The sequence below is a fragment of the Triplophysa rosa genome, linkage group LG2 (assembly GCF_024868665.1).
Source record: "Triplophysa rosa linkage group LG2, Trosa_1v2, whole genome shotgun sequence".
Lineage (NCBI taxonomy): Eukaryota > Metazoa > Chordata > Actinopteri > Cypriniformes > Nemacheilidae > Triplophysa > Triplophysa rosa.
Window position 1 is genome coordinate 5420793 of NC_079891.1, and position 20379 is coordinate 5441171.

Genomic DNA, 20379 nt, shown 5'->3' on the forward strand with positions numbered 1-20379 from the left:
TATGATGTTTACTCCCTATGGTGATGTTTTAGCTGGACGATAATAAACGTCCATTCTTTATAGGTTTCTTGTGAAAATAAAGATTGACCTGCCTGATCATGGCTGACATCATCATGCCTAATGCTATGTTAGATTGCAGTTTGTTATATACAATTGTATCGTTTTTTTCTTTTTTATTATTTATATCGTTAATGACCTCATGAAATCAAAATCGCTCCTGTTTACTCTTATAGGCCACATTACTAGATGACAAAATTCATCCAATTATTTTCAAACTCTAATAATTCTCATCTGATGATTCACTTCACTATCATAATACTGAAGTTGTTTTCAACTTTCACTTCAGTTTAATGAAAAAATAGGACACCAAAATGGGATGCCATATTTGCACAAAAGTTACGCATATCTTATCACTGCTTTGTCCACGTTCAGTAGGATCATTGTTCACTTGATGTGCTTCAGAGAGCTTTAGCATCAAGGGCCGTTTGTGCTTCATGCTTAGATGTATAATCAACAACTAAGCTTCCAGCATCTCAGGTCAAAGCTGGAGGGGGTGGACTGTGTTTTCTTTTGTTTGTTTGTTTTCTCCCGAAACTCGTTTACCGTGATGGCATGTTTTTATTGTTATCTGGTGCGTGCAGATTCCTTTGTTGCACACAATCACTTTAATTTTCTATAAAACATGCAAATGCGTCGAGATTTAAAGACACAATCAGCCTGATGTGTTTTTGTAAAAACACATGAATAAGCACTCAAGTGCTTTAGTGTTTCCTCCTCAGAACTGTTATTGTTTCACAATAACAAAGAAATAAAAAGTGTCCGCTTAAGATTTTGAGTGGTCGTTGTTTTCCTTGAATGCCGAATTGAAATCTGCTATGTGGTCAGTAATGTTCATGATATTAATGCACCTTAATGTTTTTTGCACATCAAAACTTTCATTGCATTAATGATAATGAGTGTAATAATTTTTATTAATGTCTCCCCAGACGAAAGGAAAATCAAACATGAGATCTCCTCATCTCACATCTTTCTCCTAGACAGAAATTAGATCAAGTGAACATCAAATTGAGACATAAGGTTAAGTCTCCTGCTTCTCACATGTTTCTCCTGAGACAAAAAATGTCATTCTCTCATGTTTGTCTCCACTGAAATTCAGAAGAGATCTCCATAACATCTCACACTGTGCTCAGACTTTTCTCCTTAGCTAGAAACTCTAACATTCTCAGATTTATAACCTCTAAAGTTTCTAAAGAGCGTATGTATTAATAATCAAATTAGTTGAGGATTGAGTCATAAACCATTTAATGTGCCATTCCAACCATACTGGGTTGGCCATTCAGCAAAGAAAACTCTATGGTTACCTAACCTGTTTTTCTTCCAATAAATAATGTGCCATATGCACTTAAATTGTACAGCTTTCTTGTTGTATCAACAAATAAAGAGTAACATTAACCTTATTTCTGCGTATTTTCTCTATTAATATATGCTTATTTATTGGTGCACACTTTGTAAAGTTGTTGAACTCTCATAAACTTTACGAGGAGACAGATGTGAGAATGTTAGAGTCTCTAGCGAAGGAGAATAATCTGAGCACAGTGTGAGATGTTACTGAGATCTCTTGTGAAACTTTAGAGGAGATAAATGTGAGAATGTTAGTTTCTATCTAGAATAATCTGAGCACAGTGTGAGATGTTATTGATATCTCTTGTGAAACTTTAGAGGAGATAAATGTGAGAATGTTAGTTTCTATCTAGAATAATCTGAGCACAGTGTGAGATGTTATTGAGATCTCTTGTGAAACTTTAGAGGAGATAAATGTGAGAATGTTAGTTTCTATCTAGAATAATCTGAGCACAGTGTGAGATGTTATTGAGATCTCTTGTGAAACTTTAGAGGAGATAAATGTGAGAATGTTAGTTTCTATCTAGAATAATCTGAGCACAGTGTGAGATGTTATTGAGATCTCTTGTGAAACTTTAGAGGAGATAAATGTGAGAATGTTAGTTTCTATCTAGAATAATCTGAGCACAGTGTGAGATGTTATTGAGATCTCTTGTGAAACTTTAGAGGAGATAAATGTGAGAATGTTAGTTTCTATCTAGAATAATCTGAGCACAGTGTGAGATGTTATTGAGATCTCTTGTGAAACTTTAGAGGAGATAAATGTGAGAATGTTAGTTTCTATCTAGAATAATCTGAGCACAGTGTGAGATGTTATTGAGATCTCTTGTGAAACTTTAGAGGAGATAAATGTGAGAATGTTAGTTTCTATCTAGAATAATCTGAGCACAGTGTGAGATGTTATTGAGATCTCTTGTGAAACTTTAGAGGAGATAAATGTGAGAATGTTAGTTTCTATCTAGAATAATCTGAGCACAGTGTGAGATGTTATTGAGATCTCTTGTGAAACTTTAGAGGAGATAAATGTGAGAATGTTAGTTTCTATCTAGAATAATCTGAGCACAGTGTGAGATGTTATTGAGATCTCTTGTGAAACTTTAGAGGAGATAAATGTGAGAATGTTAGTTTCTATCTAGAATAATCTGAGCACAGTGTGAGATGTTATTGAGATCTCTTGTGAAACTTTAGAGGAGATAAATGTGAGAATGTTAGTTTCTATCTAGAATAATCTGAGCACAGTGTGAGATGTTATTGAGATCTCTTGTGAAACTTTAGAGGAGATAAATGTGAGAATGCTAGTTTCTATCTAGAATAATCTGAGCACAGTGTGAGATGTTATTGAGATCTCTTGTGAAACTTTAGAGGAGATAAATGTGAGAATGCTAGTTTCTATCTAGAATAATCTGAGCACAGTGTGAGATGTTATTGAGATCTCTTGTGAAACTTTAGAGGAGATACATATGAGAATGTTAGTTTCTACCTAAAGAGAATAATCTGAGCACAGTGTGAGATGTTATGGAAATATTTTATGAAACTTTAGAGGAGATCAATGTGAGAGTGTTTGACTCAGGAGACAAGTGTGAGAAGCATGAGACTCAAGCAAGTCTCGATGTTAATGTAACCTCATTTATGTCTTACAAAAACCTTCGAGATGTTGAAGGTAGATTCTATGTCATTCATCCACACCATTTCAATCAAGCACAATACATGCATTGACATATTTTAGTGATAGTGTCATAGTTTAGTGTTGATAGATCATATATAGACCTGCGTGTGTGTGTGTGTGTGTGCGCGCGCGCGCGTGTGTGTGTGCGTTCGTGTTTGTATATCCCGGTGGGGACCTAAACCTGAATACACACCAACACATGGGGACTCGTGTCACTGGGGACACCTCAAATTGAGGTCCCCAGGGGCAAAAAAGCTAATAAATTGTACAGAACAATATTTTTTACAAATCTAAAAATGCAAAAAGTGTTCTATGATCTTTAGGTTTAGGGATAGGGTTAGGGATAGGGGATAGAATATACAGTTTGTACAGTATAAAAACATTACGCCTATGGACTGTCCCCACGGGGATAGTCAACCAAAGCCTGTGTGTGTGTGTGTGTGAGTGTGTGTGTGTGTGTGCGTGTGCGCGTGCGTGTGTGCGTGTGTGTGTGTGTGTGCGTGTGTGCACATAATTTCTAAAGATGATGCAATTCTGATTTGGGAGTACAGACATTTGTTTCACGCTTAAGTATCAGCTTCTCAAAAAGAGCATCAGGGGACACAGGGAACAACTCCAAATCACTTTGCAGCTTTTGTATTTGGTCATTCTTACAGCTTGGACAGTAATTATTCAGTTTGACTCAATCAGATTGAAGTCCTTGTTTGGAATATGCACTGCAAATACAATGCTGGGCTTTGAAGATAAATTTCAACGAGTCAGCCTTGATATTCTGAAATTTATAATGCTATTTAAATGATAGTTTCTATATTTATAATATTAGACAAAAAGTCAAATTTAACACATTTCTCCTAAAATGAAATTTAAGATATCTGGGGCTGGTTGCAAAAACTTCTTAGACTATAGTCTTAAAAGTTAGTCATCATTTGTTTAAGCCTGGTACAAACTGATTGCCCTTTGGTTACCCTACAATAAATATACAAAAATGTATTTGAAATACATTTATTTCATGCTAAGTATACTGCAAATCCATTTACATCTTACGTACTTAATGAAAATACACTGCGATTGTATTTGTGGTATACTAAATTGGTATACTTAAAGTCTGCTAAATTGGAACAACTAATTTTGAACTTAATAAACTTAAGTTGTGCAGAAATTTTATTCGATTGTGCTGAAGTGGAACTATTGCAAGTCTACTTCAGGTACACTTTAGATTTTTTTTTTTAGATTTAGATTCAATTTATTGTCATTGCACATGTACAAGTACAAGGCAACGAAATGTGACCTCTGCATTTAACCCATCCAGAGAGTAGTGAACACACGTACCCCCGGAGCAGTGGGCAGCTATCACTGCAGCGCCCGGGGAGCAAGTAGGGGTAAGGTGCCTTGCTCAAGGGCACCTCAGTTGTTACCCGCCGGCCCTGGGAATCGAACCGGCAACCTTCTGGTCACGAGTCCGACTCTCTAACCATTAGGCCACAACTGCCCCTTTAAATATTTATTTACAAAGAAATGTGCATTGTGTATAAATAGTACTCCAAATAAAGTTTAATTATAATTTGATATCAGTAAGTCATGTCAGTAAACTATACTTAGCATGAAATAAATGTATTTTAAGTAAATTGTTTTTTACTAGGGAAACTACTACTTGTTCTTAAGTAACTATTCAACTAAGTATATGCAGCTGGCACCGGAAGATAAAGCTGATACATAAATGAGACATGTAAGAGAATAATCAGCCCTTATTATCCTGAACTAAGATAAATCCCTGTCAGAAACATAGCCTTGGATTGGATTTGGATTCAATTTATTGTCATTGCACATGTACAAGTACAAGGCAACGAAATGTGACCTCTGCATTTAACCCATCCAGAGAGTAGTGAACACACGTACCCCCGGAGCAGTGGGCAGCTATCACTGCAGCGCCCGGGGAGCAAGTAGGGATAAGGTGCCTTGCTCAAGGGCACCTCAGTTGTTACCCGCCGGCCCTGGGAATCGAACCGGCAACCTTCTGGTCATGAGTCCGACTCTCTAACCATTAGGCCACAACTGCCCAGTGGGCAGCACATCAACATCAAAGCACAGCAGCACCTCAGGCAGCACAAGTTCGAATCCCAGCTAAAGGTACTTTCCTCTTCCCTTCCTGTCTGTCATCCTACGGTCATGTCCAATGAATGTGAAAAACAATGTCATCATCATAAAAAACACAACAATAAAAAGTTCTCCAGTTTTTCTACTTTTCATGACTTTCTCATGTCTCACTTGTGTCTATTTTTATTTATCCTAAGGAGTTTTAGGAGAAACATCTGAGACACTGTTGATACTACAATGAGAATAAATAAGAATCTCAACTAAGATATTTCTCACGTCTCAGTTGTGTCTACTCTTATTTCACCTAATGGATTTTAGGAGAAACATGGGAAGACAAATCTGACAATAAACAGATTTCCCAAGCTTTTCTCACCACAATCTCTCTATTTTTGTTTCTCCTGAGGAATTTTAAGAGAAATTTCTGATAAAGTGCTGACACACATAGGAGAATCACAACTATGTCTCCTGAGTTTAGAAAAAGCGACCAATGAGCAAAAACATTTTCCTCTGGGTACCCCTCCAATATTTGCTGAGCCTTTTCGCACATTCTTTATGCACACACGGGGATAAAATGTTCAATTTGAATGTCACTTTGCATAGAAAAGTCTATCCAAATGTACAATCCATGCCAAATTCTTGGTCATTTTAGCCAAACTGGGTTATAGCAGCCAGCACCAGTGTTTGTAGCAACCCCACTGCGAATAACTCCGTATGATCTCAGTCTCTAATGTGGCAGAGACAGAATGCGAAGGAAAAACAGCAATAGTTATCACCAAAACACTCCAGTGAACCACCAGCCCGCAGAGGAAATCGACTAGGCGCGTTGTCTTCTCCAATAAGCGGAAAGCCATGGAGTTAGTCGGAACGCTGTTGGATCAATTGCTCCTCAATTAGAATGCTCAATTAAGTAGACTTTGAGAAAAAATAATTGTGAAAGTAGGGCGATACTCAATGAGATGTTGGAAGCTGAATCCACGGGGTGAAGGCAGCACTGTTTAAATTCTGAGAACCTCTCCAGAAATATTTGTACTTAGGGCTGTTAGTCAAACTAACTTTAAACATTTGGGACTAGCGTGTAAACACCTCCGGCAACACTTATCGCTGGCATTTGGATCAAACGCAGCATCTTTCACATTTAAAAGGACAGTCCACCTAAAAATTAAAATGTTGATATTTATTCACCATCATGGGGTTCAAACTATATGACTTTCTTTTTTTCTGTGGAACACAAACGAAGATATTTTGAGAAATGTCTCTGTGGTCCATACAATGGAAATCAATGGGGGCCAAGGTGTTTGGTTGGATACCAACACTCTTCAAAATATCTTCTTTTGTGTTGTGCAGAAGAAAGAAAGTCATGCAGGTTTGGAATGACATGAGGGTGAGTAAATGATGAAAGAATTTTCATTTTTTTGGGCAAACTTTATCCCTTTAACATGATTTGCGATTTACCGCTGACTTTGGAGCGACCCCTCACTCTTGATAAAGACCCATCGGCATCTTCTGCATCTCGCTGAGTAAAAGGTAGATTTTCTGCTTCCATGCATGGGAGGACAGCAGTGATCAGTGAAGCAGTGTAGCAAAGATTCAACCTGCACAGTGAATCAATAGAGACTGATAGGAAAGGAAGGCTATCGATTCTTTTGACCCGCCCCAAATTCCCCCCTCTGCTTATGGAACAGCGTAAATCAGTAAATTAGGAGATAAATCTGCTGATTGTAGGGTCTCCGATCCTTCGTGAAGATATATAAACGATGATATAATTTCAGACCTCCAAACTTCTATTACGTGCAGCATTCACTCTGAATTTATCTCAAAGAAATTCAATCAGTGAAGATATTTTTCATGGCTCCCCCACTCGTGCTTTGGGAATTCTTTAAGGTCAAGATTAATGCTAAAGAAACTTTTAAAACCTCAAACTTTTTCACTTTTCATCTCATCTGTGCCGTTCCTAAGCGATGCACATATTTTGCACAAATGCTCGCATTCATCAAACGCATGTGTCCTGAATTCCTGCTGTCTTAAAGTTCTCACAATCTGTTGCTCGGAATGACAAGAACCGAAATTCATGGTCAGATTTCAGAGGGGGCATATTTTACCCCATGTGGACTCTTTATCACAGTCAGGGAATGAGAGCGAGAGAGTTTTGAAAGAGAGGATGGAGCGAAAAACAAAACAAAAAGAGAGACCACCTCAGTCCAAAGTAGGACCCTTGTGGTTGCACATCCAGCACACATACTAAAAAATAAGTGTAAATAACGAAATTCTGTGTGGACAGTTTTTGTTTCAAAAGAAATAAAGTGAGAGAGAACAGACGCTCACATTATTCAATCGTTTTGAAATTGAGTATCTGTATGAACTGCAATTTCTACCTTAACTCATCTGAGCTCAGTTCTATATCAGATCCTCGAGATGTTTTTCCCCCAGAAGTTTTTACAGTTCTCACTGATCTATCTGATATTAAAAAGCTGCATCTCTCCCTTTAATGCACGGAGGAAACGAGAACAAAAAGAACAGGGTCCACCGGGTAGATAAAGCACACCACACAAACACTGAACTAGATGCAATTAAATGATAGGAGACCGGTCTCGAAAGCCTTAAACTGCCACTTCTTCCCTCATGGCAGTAGATGGATTATTATCCGCAACTCTCAAAAGAGCAATGGCATCTGAAATGCAGATTCACACTGGACCATTATCATCACCTCGCCGCTACAGTTTATGCTCGAAGAAATCACATAGGAATGCCCTTCGGGATGCAGGAAATATAACACTTTGTCAGCTGCGGAAGAAAACAAACTTGCAGAAACGCATTGGGGTCGAATGACCTGATGTTTGTCTTCACGGAATGGTGATTCTGGGGCTAAATCTATTCTTTGTTCGAGCCACGGAGGCACATCCGCTGGGTGAATGAGAAATCACAGATTCACATTTGCTGGTCTGTGCATTAATACACATTTGTGTTGTTAACATTCAGAGTGCTTTGAAAGAATGGTAAACCTACACAAAAAAGATCAACTTAAAGTTGCAAACTTTCTCCTCTCTATCGCTATATGTTTGAAACATAACATTGCAGGTTTCTTTACGTACTATTTTAACATGAGTCGAAGAAATAAACCATAAAATAACAGCTTTTTTGCTGTAACAAAATTACGGTTCCCCGTTTCTCTTGTAAATTTGCAGTCTTTTTCTGTAATTTTACCTTTTTTACCGTATTTTAAAAATACAGGGAAAATCTGTAAAAAAACCCTGTAAACTTACTTAAAATTAAAAAACAGTTTAAACTAAAACAGGTTTTTTGACATTATACATGGTAAGACTTAAAAAATAAAAAATAAAAGAAAAACTATGTAAAATTACGTTTTTTACAGTGTACGATCTCCTTTGTAGATTTTTGAACAACCTGCTTTCGTGCCAGTGACCTTATGGTTAGGGGTGGGGCTTTAGTATTGCTTTTTTCTAGTAATCACACGTTTTTGTACGATTCACAATGTCAAAATTTATATGAATAAGCAACCTCATAAAATAGTTACGAATTCCCGTGAGATCAGATTGATCAAGACCAGTTTTGTGAACCAGAACAACTGAAGATTTTACTCAAAAGAATGATTTTTGATTTATGATTTATTAATTTATGAATTTGCCACATATGCACTTTTTATGGATTTAGGATTGTGCCAAGGAGAAAGATTTCTGTGATTTCAGTTTCTCAGTCTTCTTAAATATAGTGCAGATAGTTTTGTTTTCACCAGTTTTATGATACTTATGGTAAGGTAAGGTAAGGTCAACTTTATTGTCCCAGAGGGAAATTTGTCATACACATGCTGCACCATACAAAAACTCACAATCACATATACAGCATAAGACACATAATATATAACGTAAATAATAATTTATAAAAAGAAGAGACTAAAAGCATAAATTTATCCAATGGAACAACCCAATGGGGGGAGTAAAATTGATCCCGTCCCAATACACATAATATTCCGAATTTACCTTATATTATTCAAAAGCCGGATTGCAGAAGGAATAATTAAATTTTTAACCGTCTGCAACGTGGTACTCTTAGTCTCCTACCCGATGGTAGGAACTCCCAGTTCAGGACGTGTGTGATATCATTTTGAATCAATTCCTCATACAACTTTTGTAAGTAACCAGGGTTCTTCATGATCTTCATGGCTCTTTGGATTACTTTCTACTTTCATAGTGGAAGTCATTATTTTTATCTTTAAAACTTAAATCCCTATTTATTATTGTTGTGTGAAAAGAGTATGGGCAGAAAAAACAACATTTCTTTGTGTGCTGCAGAAAATAAGGTATTGGCTCAACACTGGGACAATTACATGAAAAGTGAATTTTCATTTTGGGGTGAACTATTCCGCTGGGAACATTTAACCTGTTTTGCCTACCTAATGATCGAGTTATACTTAAAAAGCTCAATTAACTTCATTGCGCCCTAGAGAATCCTATTTCTCCATCATTTGTTTTACATCAATGCAATAATGAAGGCGAACATGCTCTGAACTTCCGCTGTGGGTGCCATAGAGGCTCTTGTATTATGTCAACTTAAACTCATATTTTCCCAGTTCAACACAAAGAACACAAGAAAACAGCAGGAACAGGAGCAGATGGCTGAGGCACGCATGAAGGCGTGGAAAACAGCACACACACAGTGGATCACATCCCCTTTTAGATCCACCCAAAGGGGCCACATATTTACCAAACAAAACAAATATTAAAGAGCGGAGCAATCGCTACCATATGGAGTGAGCCGTCAGTAGACAATTAGGATTCAACATTCCCCTTAATAAGAATAAATAGCACTGTAGTTCATAATCATATTCTGTACGTCTTGTACACTCTAAAAAGCGTGTGTTTATTGTACGCGCTCAAAGGAGCTGATATTTCAAGGCATTTCACGTAGAGATTGTTCAAAAGGGTAGGCCACAGGATGAATGGCTTTCAAGGCAGATTTAATTTCTTTGGAAATCCTCAAGAACCTTTATTTTATCGTCACATTGCCAAAGCCACTGGAATTTATTTCCACAACTTTCACGGTGTTGCCATAGATTGATGTCATGAACTTATTACAGGAGGGGTCGTCTGGAGCAACTTCTGGATCATTGTGCTCAAGGGCACAATAGTGATGGTCCATGGTTCGCTTGAGGGATCAAACCAGTAGCATTCAAGTTTCCAACCTTGGCTTTACACTAGATCTACAGTGAAAGCTGGCAAAGTGCATGGAAGTGCATATTCAGCAGTTATCCCCATACTACACAATTAAAAAAAAGGCATTCCATTGACAGTCAAAACAAAAATCTAATTATCTAAACATGCTTAAAACAAGATATATTTACTGAAGCACAATGATAATATCTAAAAAAAATTTATCAATTTCTCTATACACAATACATAAAATGTGTATACTTTTTGCTTCAGTAAATTTCTTGTTTGAAGAAAATTTAGTTTGGGGAAAACAAGATAAAAAAGTGAGTCAGACCAAATATTTATTGCAGTGTTCAGCTGTGCATTCTGACAAGATATATTTTTGAAAGCAACATATAAATTGCTTAGTTGCTCAACTGTTTTATTTAATTTTGTTCAGGGGAATTAAACAGATTTTAGTTATCACTGTGTTGCCATGTGATGCATGGTTTTGGTAACAGCCACATAAAACACGCACATTTTGAACAATATTACCAGAATGGAAGTGAGAACTTAAAGTGTGTTTGAGAGAAAGAATGTTTAATCAATTTGACTTATTATCTAGAAATAAGCTTGCAGTAAATGGTGGTTTTATATATATACTGTATATACAGTATCTCACATTTGAGTAAATATTTTATTATATCTTTTCATGTGACAACACTGAAGAAATGAAACTTTTCTACAATGTAGTGAGTGTACAGCTTGTGTAACAGTGTCAATTTGCTATCCCCTCAAATAACTCAACACACAGCCATTAATGTCTAAACAGCTGGCTACAAAAGTGAGTACACCCCTAAGTGAAAATGTCCAAATTGGGCCCAAAGTGTCAATATTTTGTGTGGCCACCATTATTTTCCAGCACTGCCTTAACCCTCTTGGGCATGGAGTTCACCAGAGCTTCAGAGGTTGTCACTGGAGTCCTCTTCCGGTCCTCCATGATGACATCACGGAACTGGTGGATGACCCTGGAGACCCTGGCTCCTCCTCCTTTCATTTGAGGATGCCCCACAGATGATCAATAGGTGTTAGGTCTTCACCTTTACCCTCAGCTTCTTTAGCAAGGCAGTGGTCGTCTTGGAGGTGTGTTTGGGTCGTTATCATGTTGGAATATTGCCCTGCGGCCCAGTCTCCGAAGGGAGGAGATCATGCTCTGCTTCAGTATGTCACAGTACATGTTGGCATTCATGGTTCCCTCAAAGAACTGTAGGTCCCCAGTGCCGGCAGCACTCATGCAGCCCCAGACCATGACACTCCCACCACCATGCTTGACTGTAGGCAAGACACAATTGTCTTTGTACTCCTCACCTGGTTGCCGCCACACACGCTTGACACCATCTGAACCAAATAAGTTTATCTTGGTCTCATCAGACAACAGGACATGGTTCCAGTAATCCATGTCCTTAGTCTGCTTGTCTTCAGCAAACTGTTTGCAGGCTTTCTTGTGCATCATCTTTAGAAGAGGCTTCCTTCTAGGACGACAGCCATGCAGACCAATTTGATGCAGTGTGCGGAGTATGGTCTGAGCACTGACAGGCTGACCCCCACCCCTTCAACCTCTGCAGCAATGCTGGCAGCACTCATACGTCTATTTCCCAAAGACAACCTGTGGATATGATGCTGAGCACGTGCACTCAACTTCTTTGGTCGACCATGGCGAGGCCTGTTCTGAGTGGAACCTGTCCTGTTAAACAGCTGTATGGTCTTGGCCACCGTGCTGCAGCTCAGTTTCAGGGTCTTGGCAATCTTCTTATAGCCTAGGCCATCTTTATGTAGAGCAACAATTCTTTTTTTCAGAGCGTCAGAGAGTTCTTTGCCATGAGGTGCCATGTTGAACTTCCAGTGACCAGTATGAGAGAGTGAGAACGATAACACCAAATTTTACACACCTGCTCCCCATTCACACCTGAGACCTTGTAACACATGACACCGGGGAGGGAAAATGGCTAATTGGGCCCAATTTGGACATTTTCACTCAGTGGTGTACTCACTTTTGTTGCCAGCGGTTTAGACATTAATGGCTGTGTGTTGAGTTATTTTGAGGGGACAGCAAATTTACACTGTTATACAAGCTGTACACTGACTACTTTACATTGTAGCAAAGTGTCATTTCTTCAGTGTTGTCACATGAAAAGATATAATAAAATATTTACAAAAATGTGAGGGGTGTACTCACTTCTGTGAGATACTGTATATACAGAAAATATAAATAAAATAGATGGTTAAAATATAATAGAATATCAATATACGTTTTATGTCCCTTGTTCAAATACAATATGTAAAATACATCTAAAAACGGAAATATTCCAGTGGCTAGGGTGCCAGAAAAAATAATAATAATTAAAATAAAATAAAAATTTGTAAAGTAAAATTAAATTTAAAAATGTAAAGTAAAATTACATGTTATTATGTTATTTTACACCCAAATTGTAACTTTGCAATCTATTTCTCTAAACTGACATTATTTTACCGCATTTCAAAAATACGCGAAAATTCTACATCTCAACTTTTCTTTTCTGTGAGATGTCAAATTTCTTTAATTAGTAGTAGGCGAACAGTGTCCACCGTATTGTCCTTGCCATCTCAAATTGTGAAATAGAGAAATTTAGTTCTCAATCAGTTCTTTTGAACTCAGCAGTAGACATCGATGTAGATCAGTTACTGAAAGGTTGGCTTTAATTACTGTTTAAAAGAGACTGTCCTGTCGAGCAGACACATACTCATGTTGCTAAAAAACCCCACTGTCCTGCTACGCTCACCACCGGACAGGCAGACGATGAGCAGCGAGCATGTGCAGTTCACTGCCAGAGAGACGAGAACTATCTCCTGCACCAGCTGTAACACTGTGTGAGGTGATATCACACACAGAGACATGATGAATGTGGAGACGATGTGAGCTTTATTTCTTATAGGGTTTTTTGGAGACTGAATTCACCCAGTAAGCAAGCTGTCATTGTATTAATTCTGAGTGTCTTTTCGAGAGCCGAAAGATTAAATATGCCTTTAGGAATTATTAGATTCCGATGTTGTAAATATTTTAATTTATATCAAGATGCTTGGATGCTCTGAGGTTGTCTATAAATCTGTTTATTTCATCTGATTTTAACATCGCAATAAAACTTGTGAATCTTGAGAACTAGCGACCTGGGAATTGTGTTTGATGCCCACAGTTTACCACTGCCCACATCTTGTCATGCATGTTTGCACTTGAAAACATTCGGACCCTTACAGACCAAAGATGATGCTCTGCTGGCTGGACTTCTGTCTAGAACAATTATGCCAACCGAATGGTCCAGAACGCGACAGCACATCTGATCTTCAGTCATCCGAAAAGAGCCCGTGTCAGACTCTTACTGGTCTCACTCCATTGGCTACCTGTCGCTGCAGGCATCAAATTCATGGCTTTGACTTGGGCACCCAGCACCCTGGAATGAGGAATGAGCTTAACCTCCACTTGACCACCTGTTTGACACCAGTATAACACTGAACAAGCAACTTTGTCGCTTTTAAACCTGTATGACTTCTCTGAAGAAAACAAAAGAAGATATTTTGAAGACAAAACCAATGCAAGTCAATGGGTACAGCCGTTGTTTGGTTACCAACATTCTTCAAAATATGAGTGAGTGATTGATGACAGAATTTTCATTTTATGGTGAACTATCATTTTAAAATGCATCTCTTTACGACAATTTAACTCTACAAACACAAGGATCAAAGGACTCTTGCCCTTTATTTTGCCTGCTTTTTTATTTTACGTATTTTTTTTTTACGTAACATTTATTATTTTATCATTTCATTTCTTCATTTCATTACATTTCATTTCATTATTTTTTTATTTTATTTGATTTATTTTCACTTTACACAGCCCAGTATTTAAATATTTGTACGGCACAAAAATTCACTAATACTTGCTTGAATAAAAAGTCATGATTGCCATCGCATCTCTGAATTACTTAAAATTGTTAGACGGTTTTAACTTCTGTGGTGGCTTTCTGATCAAATAATTCAGAATATGACTGGATCTGATATTATCTCTCTATGATTATTGCTCTAGCAATGAGGACTGCCTGCTGACATTCACTGCTTATCTCACAAGAGCCTGCTTATATTATTCCAGTTCATAATTTGTATTATGGCTCTGTTTACTGCAAGCACATCAAGGGAGTAAATAAAAAGGAATTATTCAATGTTCCCCACATCAGTGAAAAACACTGAAGTCTGTGCTGTAAAGGAATGTTCTTGTTCCGTGTCCAGCCTGGTTTTATTTCATTGGCTAAATGAGGCTGGGCAGTTGTTCATTATAGGGAAGTGAAAGCCGCCCCCCTGTTTAAATGATCACTTCATATTGCGGTGTGCTGTTCACTGGTTGATCTAATGGAGTGTTGAGGGCTTAATTAAAACTGAAGATTTATTAGAGTGGACTTCATGTGCTTGTACAAATGTTGTATTTTACCACACTGAGACTAAAATGAGAGCTTTTATATAATTGTCAAGCTGGTTTAGATTTCAATGGCTCTGATTACAAAAAAGGAATATGAAAAATATTCTATTCAACTGCCTTTTGCTGATGCATATCTGTGTGCATATGAATTAGAGCTCTAATGAGGGGATCCATTGAAAATACAATGCAGAATGCAGATTTCAATCATGTTCAATCATGATATGATATGATATGATATGATATGAATAAGCACACACATTTGCATTTATACAGTATGTTCTCTCTCCCCAACAACTTCCTGTCTTTCTCCACTGTCTCTATGATAAAAAGTAAAAAAAGTCAGAAAATGAAAAGCCAGGTGAATAAGTTAAACATACAGTAAGTGTGTCCCACAGTAGAGGTACGCCGGGGACTGGAACCGGCTGAATCACGCGGTGGTGGGAGGCTCCGGGGCGGCAGGAGGTGCTAGTGGACGCACTCATCCAAGCAGAATTCCTGTCAACTCTTTAATTACTACTCAACATTTCTTTCACTTACATCACTCCTTTTTCTCTCTGCGAAGCTCAAATGAGCATACCGTGAATTTAATGAGATGAAGGTTTTCAAAATGGGAGAGTGAGTTACATTGGCTGATTATTGAAAGGACCATTTGCAACCTAATGAACCCGGGAGCCCTTTACAGAAAGAGCAGTGGAGGACTGGAATATCAGCCCATCACTTCAGACGAAACAGCACACTGTGATGAAAGAGAATGGATGAGAATGCAGTTCTATTACTGCACATGCTCACTTTTTGAGGTCATTTAGGACTTTAAATGTTCATTTGTGTGATAGATATGAGAGACTGTGCTATGTTGTGCAAACAGTGACGCAACTCCTTAAGCTGTGACTGTTCTCTATAAAACAACCTAAAAATTATGGTTTTATAACCACATACAGGCAGAGTTTGAAATTCACTTTTTCACCCCAGCTAATTTGGCTAGTAAATGTTTAAGCTACTGGCCATTCAAGTGTTTCTATTAGCCAAAAAACCCCAGAAACAAACCAGGTTACCAAATCCTTCCTACTGTATGTTACTCGATTCTACCACATACTGTAAATAACAGATCATATGTGTAAACAATTGGCTTACTGGTGACTACTTTAATTTCCCCTTTATGAATTTCAGGAGAAAAATTTGACACAAAATACTTAAATACAAATCACCGTAAGCTGTGAAAGAGAAATCTCTGAGCAATACAGTTCTCCTCTGGGTTGCCAATGTAGCTCAAAACACCATTAATAAAAAAACAGGCAAGCATTAAAAGAGTAGTAATATTTTAAGTTTATTTGAATTGTCTTGGTATGAAACAAAAATAGCATTTGTCTTAATTGACTCCAATCCTGCTGAATAAGGTGTTATAAGGTGTACGTGCACGAAATACATACGACAGCTCAGCAGGTGGCACAATTTAAGACATGCTGGTGTTCTTGGCAACCAAGATGTGCACCCCATCTCTCAACCGACTGAAAAATTAAGAAAACCAGATAGTATTTAGTTTGTTTGACTGCTATTGTGTTTTCTGACGTTTCATACTGTAGAGATCAGGATTAACAGCAGAACGATTTGGCATTAGATGAGATTCTTGGGTTGTGATGGGCTGAACAATGAGGATTAGACCACATGCACCAGAAGGACGTGGTGCACTTGGTACTGATGTGGAAAAACACACACGCACAAGTCACGTCCAGCAAATAATCAAGCGATTCTGGGACGGAAACCAATTTAATGCGTGGTTGATTCTTAACGTACCATTTTTTCGCACAGCACATGGGAAACCATGGAAATGGTTTCTCTCTTGGGGGGGGTTGAACCACCAAGATTTTCAGCCTGGCTCAGAGAGGCATGATTTTCGCAGCTGCATTGTGTTGAACCTGGATTTTTTACCTCCAGCTGTGAGGAAGCATAGGATAATTTTTTTTTCAGGTGCAGCAGAAAATGTCTGTACAGACTAATATCCACCTTTATTTAATGACCTAAGAAGTGCGCCTGTGCTTTTAAAAGAATGATGGACGAAAAACTTGAGAACCATGCTTCATTTAGGAGCGGATGGCATTGACTTTCAATGTGAAGCACTCCCCTATGCTCATGGAGAATTTGATAGATGCGTAATGTGTGCCCTAAGGGACTGACTTATCCGCTCGTGTGGCATTGAAGATGATGAGCTGTGGTCGACACGTAAAGGTAACTCAGCCCTGTCATTCAATCTGTTGACGTCTGGTGCTACAGAACGGTCTCACGAGCTGATTTTAGTTCAGAAGAGACCCACATACAGTATAAGGTAGTGTGCTAGATGTTCAGTCTGAAATGGTACAATGAATGTTAATGAATGCATAAATGTAATTCAAAGCGAGCCTCTTTTCCAAGAATCTGATGCATGATTTCTTAGATGTGCTGGCTGAAAGATGCATTCGGCTGCTCACTAAATCTTTTTGTGCATAAAAAAACCACATCTCCTTTCAACCACACAGCAGTTGTTCTCCTTATTTTCAGGCCCTCCATCACAGCATGTAAAATCTGTCCTGATTACTCTGTCCACAGGCTGAGTGTAAGTCTGCAGAAATTGTCCCCAAGTGAATGAGCTTGTGAGATACAGAGGGGCTTTCGCTCTGCGCTGCTGAGTGCACTTTGAGAAGATTGCTGTCAAATCTGGGGTGGGACAAGAATTATTGAGTGTCACGTGACTGTAATGGTGGGGTACAGAATATGGGGCTGAGGAGGCGTGTTTGTTATAGAGAATACCAATGACTAGTAAGTAGTTATGTGATGTCAATTCTTAGTATTGAATAACGTTGTGATGTCAGCTTTTAGTGTTGATTATAGTGTTGTGATGTCAGCTGTTAGTGTTGTGTATAGTAATGTAAACTTGCAGTTTTGTGTAGGGATGACAGCTTTTAGTGTTGAGTCTATAGGGATGGCAGCTTATAATGTTAAGTGTTGTTAGTCAGTTTAGTGTTGAGTATTGTGATGTCAGTTTAGTGCTGAGTATCATGATGTCAGCTGTTAGTGTTGTGTATAGTTATGTAAACTTGTTGTGTTGTGTAGGGATGACAGCTGTTAGTGTTGAGTATCGTGTTGTGATGTCAGCTTTTAGTGTTGAGTCCAGTGGCGGCCGGTCAATAGGGGGCGCTGGGGCGCCGCCCCCTTAAAGTTAGCCAGAGGAGAAAGCTACTTTAATATGCCAACAATAAGTTTAATATATATCGCAAATTAATAACGTAATAAAATAATTTAGTTGTACTATTCCACCGTTAGTCATATTATCATTTATTAAAAAATCAAAAAATCAAAATTGTATTTTGTTCATACGTGTGTGCGGGGCGCCGGACAAACGAGTGTGTATGTAGGCACGTACATTTTTGAAAAGTATGTGATTTGAGGCTGAGCTCTAATTGGCTTGTTTCCAAACCCTCCCACTTTTGTTGTAAGCGAATCAATATTGTTTTTATATTTTTGGCCTCATGTGATTGGACCGTTCTTAACGCCTCTCATTACCGCTCAGCAGATTGTCATTTGACTGACAGGTACTGATTAATGTGGAAGCAAGTGAAATTATCTCGAGATGAAAGAAAATTCGGTTTTATCTTTACAAGAATACCCGTTCCAAAGGCGATCGGATAAAGAAAAAAACGGATCAAGGAGCTTGGACCAGATCGACCCAACTTGCAAATTCAGCAGCAGTCAAGTGATCGCGGTCGATCTAACACTCGGTGCTTTTCCGGTATTGTGCCGAGAAATGCACCCCTGCCAGATTATGCACCTCCTTCTATAACACGCTGTCCGATTGGCTAATTCTAACCCCTCCCCACACCTAATCCTAACCCCTCCCCTAACACCTAATCCTCACCCTAACCATTGTGGGGAGGGAGGGTGCATAATCTGGCAGGGGTGCATTTCTAGGCACAACACCGGCACTTCTTATGGAAAACGGAGTTGGCTAGCTGGATGCGATGTAAGTCATGCCTTTTATTGTTTTCCCTGTTTGCTGTTTCAAAGTCCTGGCACCGAAACGTTGTGGACAACAACAGGGGTTTGCGATTTAAAACATCTCTCTGATAAGTGCAAGCAACATGAAAGTAGCCGCAGCCATCTTGACAACGCTATGAGGCTCCAGTTTTTTGGGAAGATAAGCATTGCTGAACAGCTAGATGAAGGCTACAGGATTGGCATTAGAAGGCACAATGAAGAGGTCACAAAAAATCGACACATCCTGTCTAGAATAATAAACTGTGTAAAATTTTGTGGCGCATTTGAACTGGCTTTGCGAGGCCACAATGAGAGCGAGAGCTCAGATAACCCCGGGATATTCCGTGGCTTGGTCGACTTTGTTGCTTCTCTTGATGGAGTTTTGAAAGAGCACCTCGAGAATGCCACTGTGTTTAAAGGAACTTCGAAAACCGTGCAGAACGAGCTGTTGGACTGTATGTTGTCTGTTATGAGGGAACACATAATCCAAGAAGCACAAAACAGCGATTTTCTATCAATCCAGGCCGACGAGACCACTGACATTGCCACACAGTGCCAACTTGTGCTTGTGCTGCGCTACATTGATGGCAAAAGCAACGTACAGGAGAGGTTTTTTGCTTTTATTCATCTGCATTCAACTACAGCTGATTCCATCGCTACAGCACTAAAAGAGCATCTTACTGTCATCCTTCCAGAGGATCAGAAGAGTAAACTCATCTCCCAAGCGTATGATGGAGCCAGCGTGATGAGAGGTGCCACTGCAGGTGTTCAAAGGAAGATTCAAGATGTGTACCCAAATGCCCATTACATCCACTGCTATGCTCATCAGCTCAATCTAATAATGCAAAAGGCCATTTCTCACATACCCAAAGTTAGAATTCTTTTTTCTAACCTTGGAGGATTTGCCAGCTTTTTTTCAAGATCACCCAAGCGCACAGATGTTCTTGATAAAGTAGTTGCCCATAGACTACCAACATCAAGCAGTGTTAGATGGAACTTCCACAGCCGTGCCATCAATACAGTGTTTGAGCACAGAGAGGGCCTCATTCGCTGTTTTGAAACTATTCGAGACTCAGGTGACTTTGACACACCATGGAACGGTTCTGCTTCACAAGACACCTCGCTAGTGCCACCTTGCTGCAAGCAGACAGGCTTGAACAGTACACAGTGGCGTTTCCTGAAGATGCACTGAGTAGGACTTTGAAGGCCTATTCAGTGCTCAATGGGAGTAAGCTAAAGACAGAGCTTAGTCTCATCTACTGCAAGGAAGAGTTCAGAATCTGTTGTGGTGCTGTGGACCTAGGAGAACAATCTTGAAGAAGTCTTTTCAGAGACTGTCACTCTCCTAAAGATCCTCATCACCACACCGATGACCACAGCAGAGGCTGAGAGGTGTTTCTCAACTTTGAAAAGAGTTAAGACTTTTCTGAGAAATAGCATGACCCAGGAGAGGCTAAATGCATTGGCCATGCTGTCAATGGAGAAGAGAATGTTGACTGAGATCATTGACTTTAACCAGAAGGTCATTGAGAAATTTGCAAGTCAGAAAGAAAGGAGAGCAAAATTTA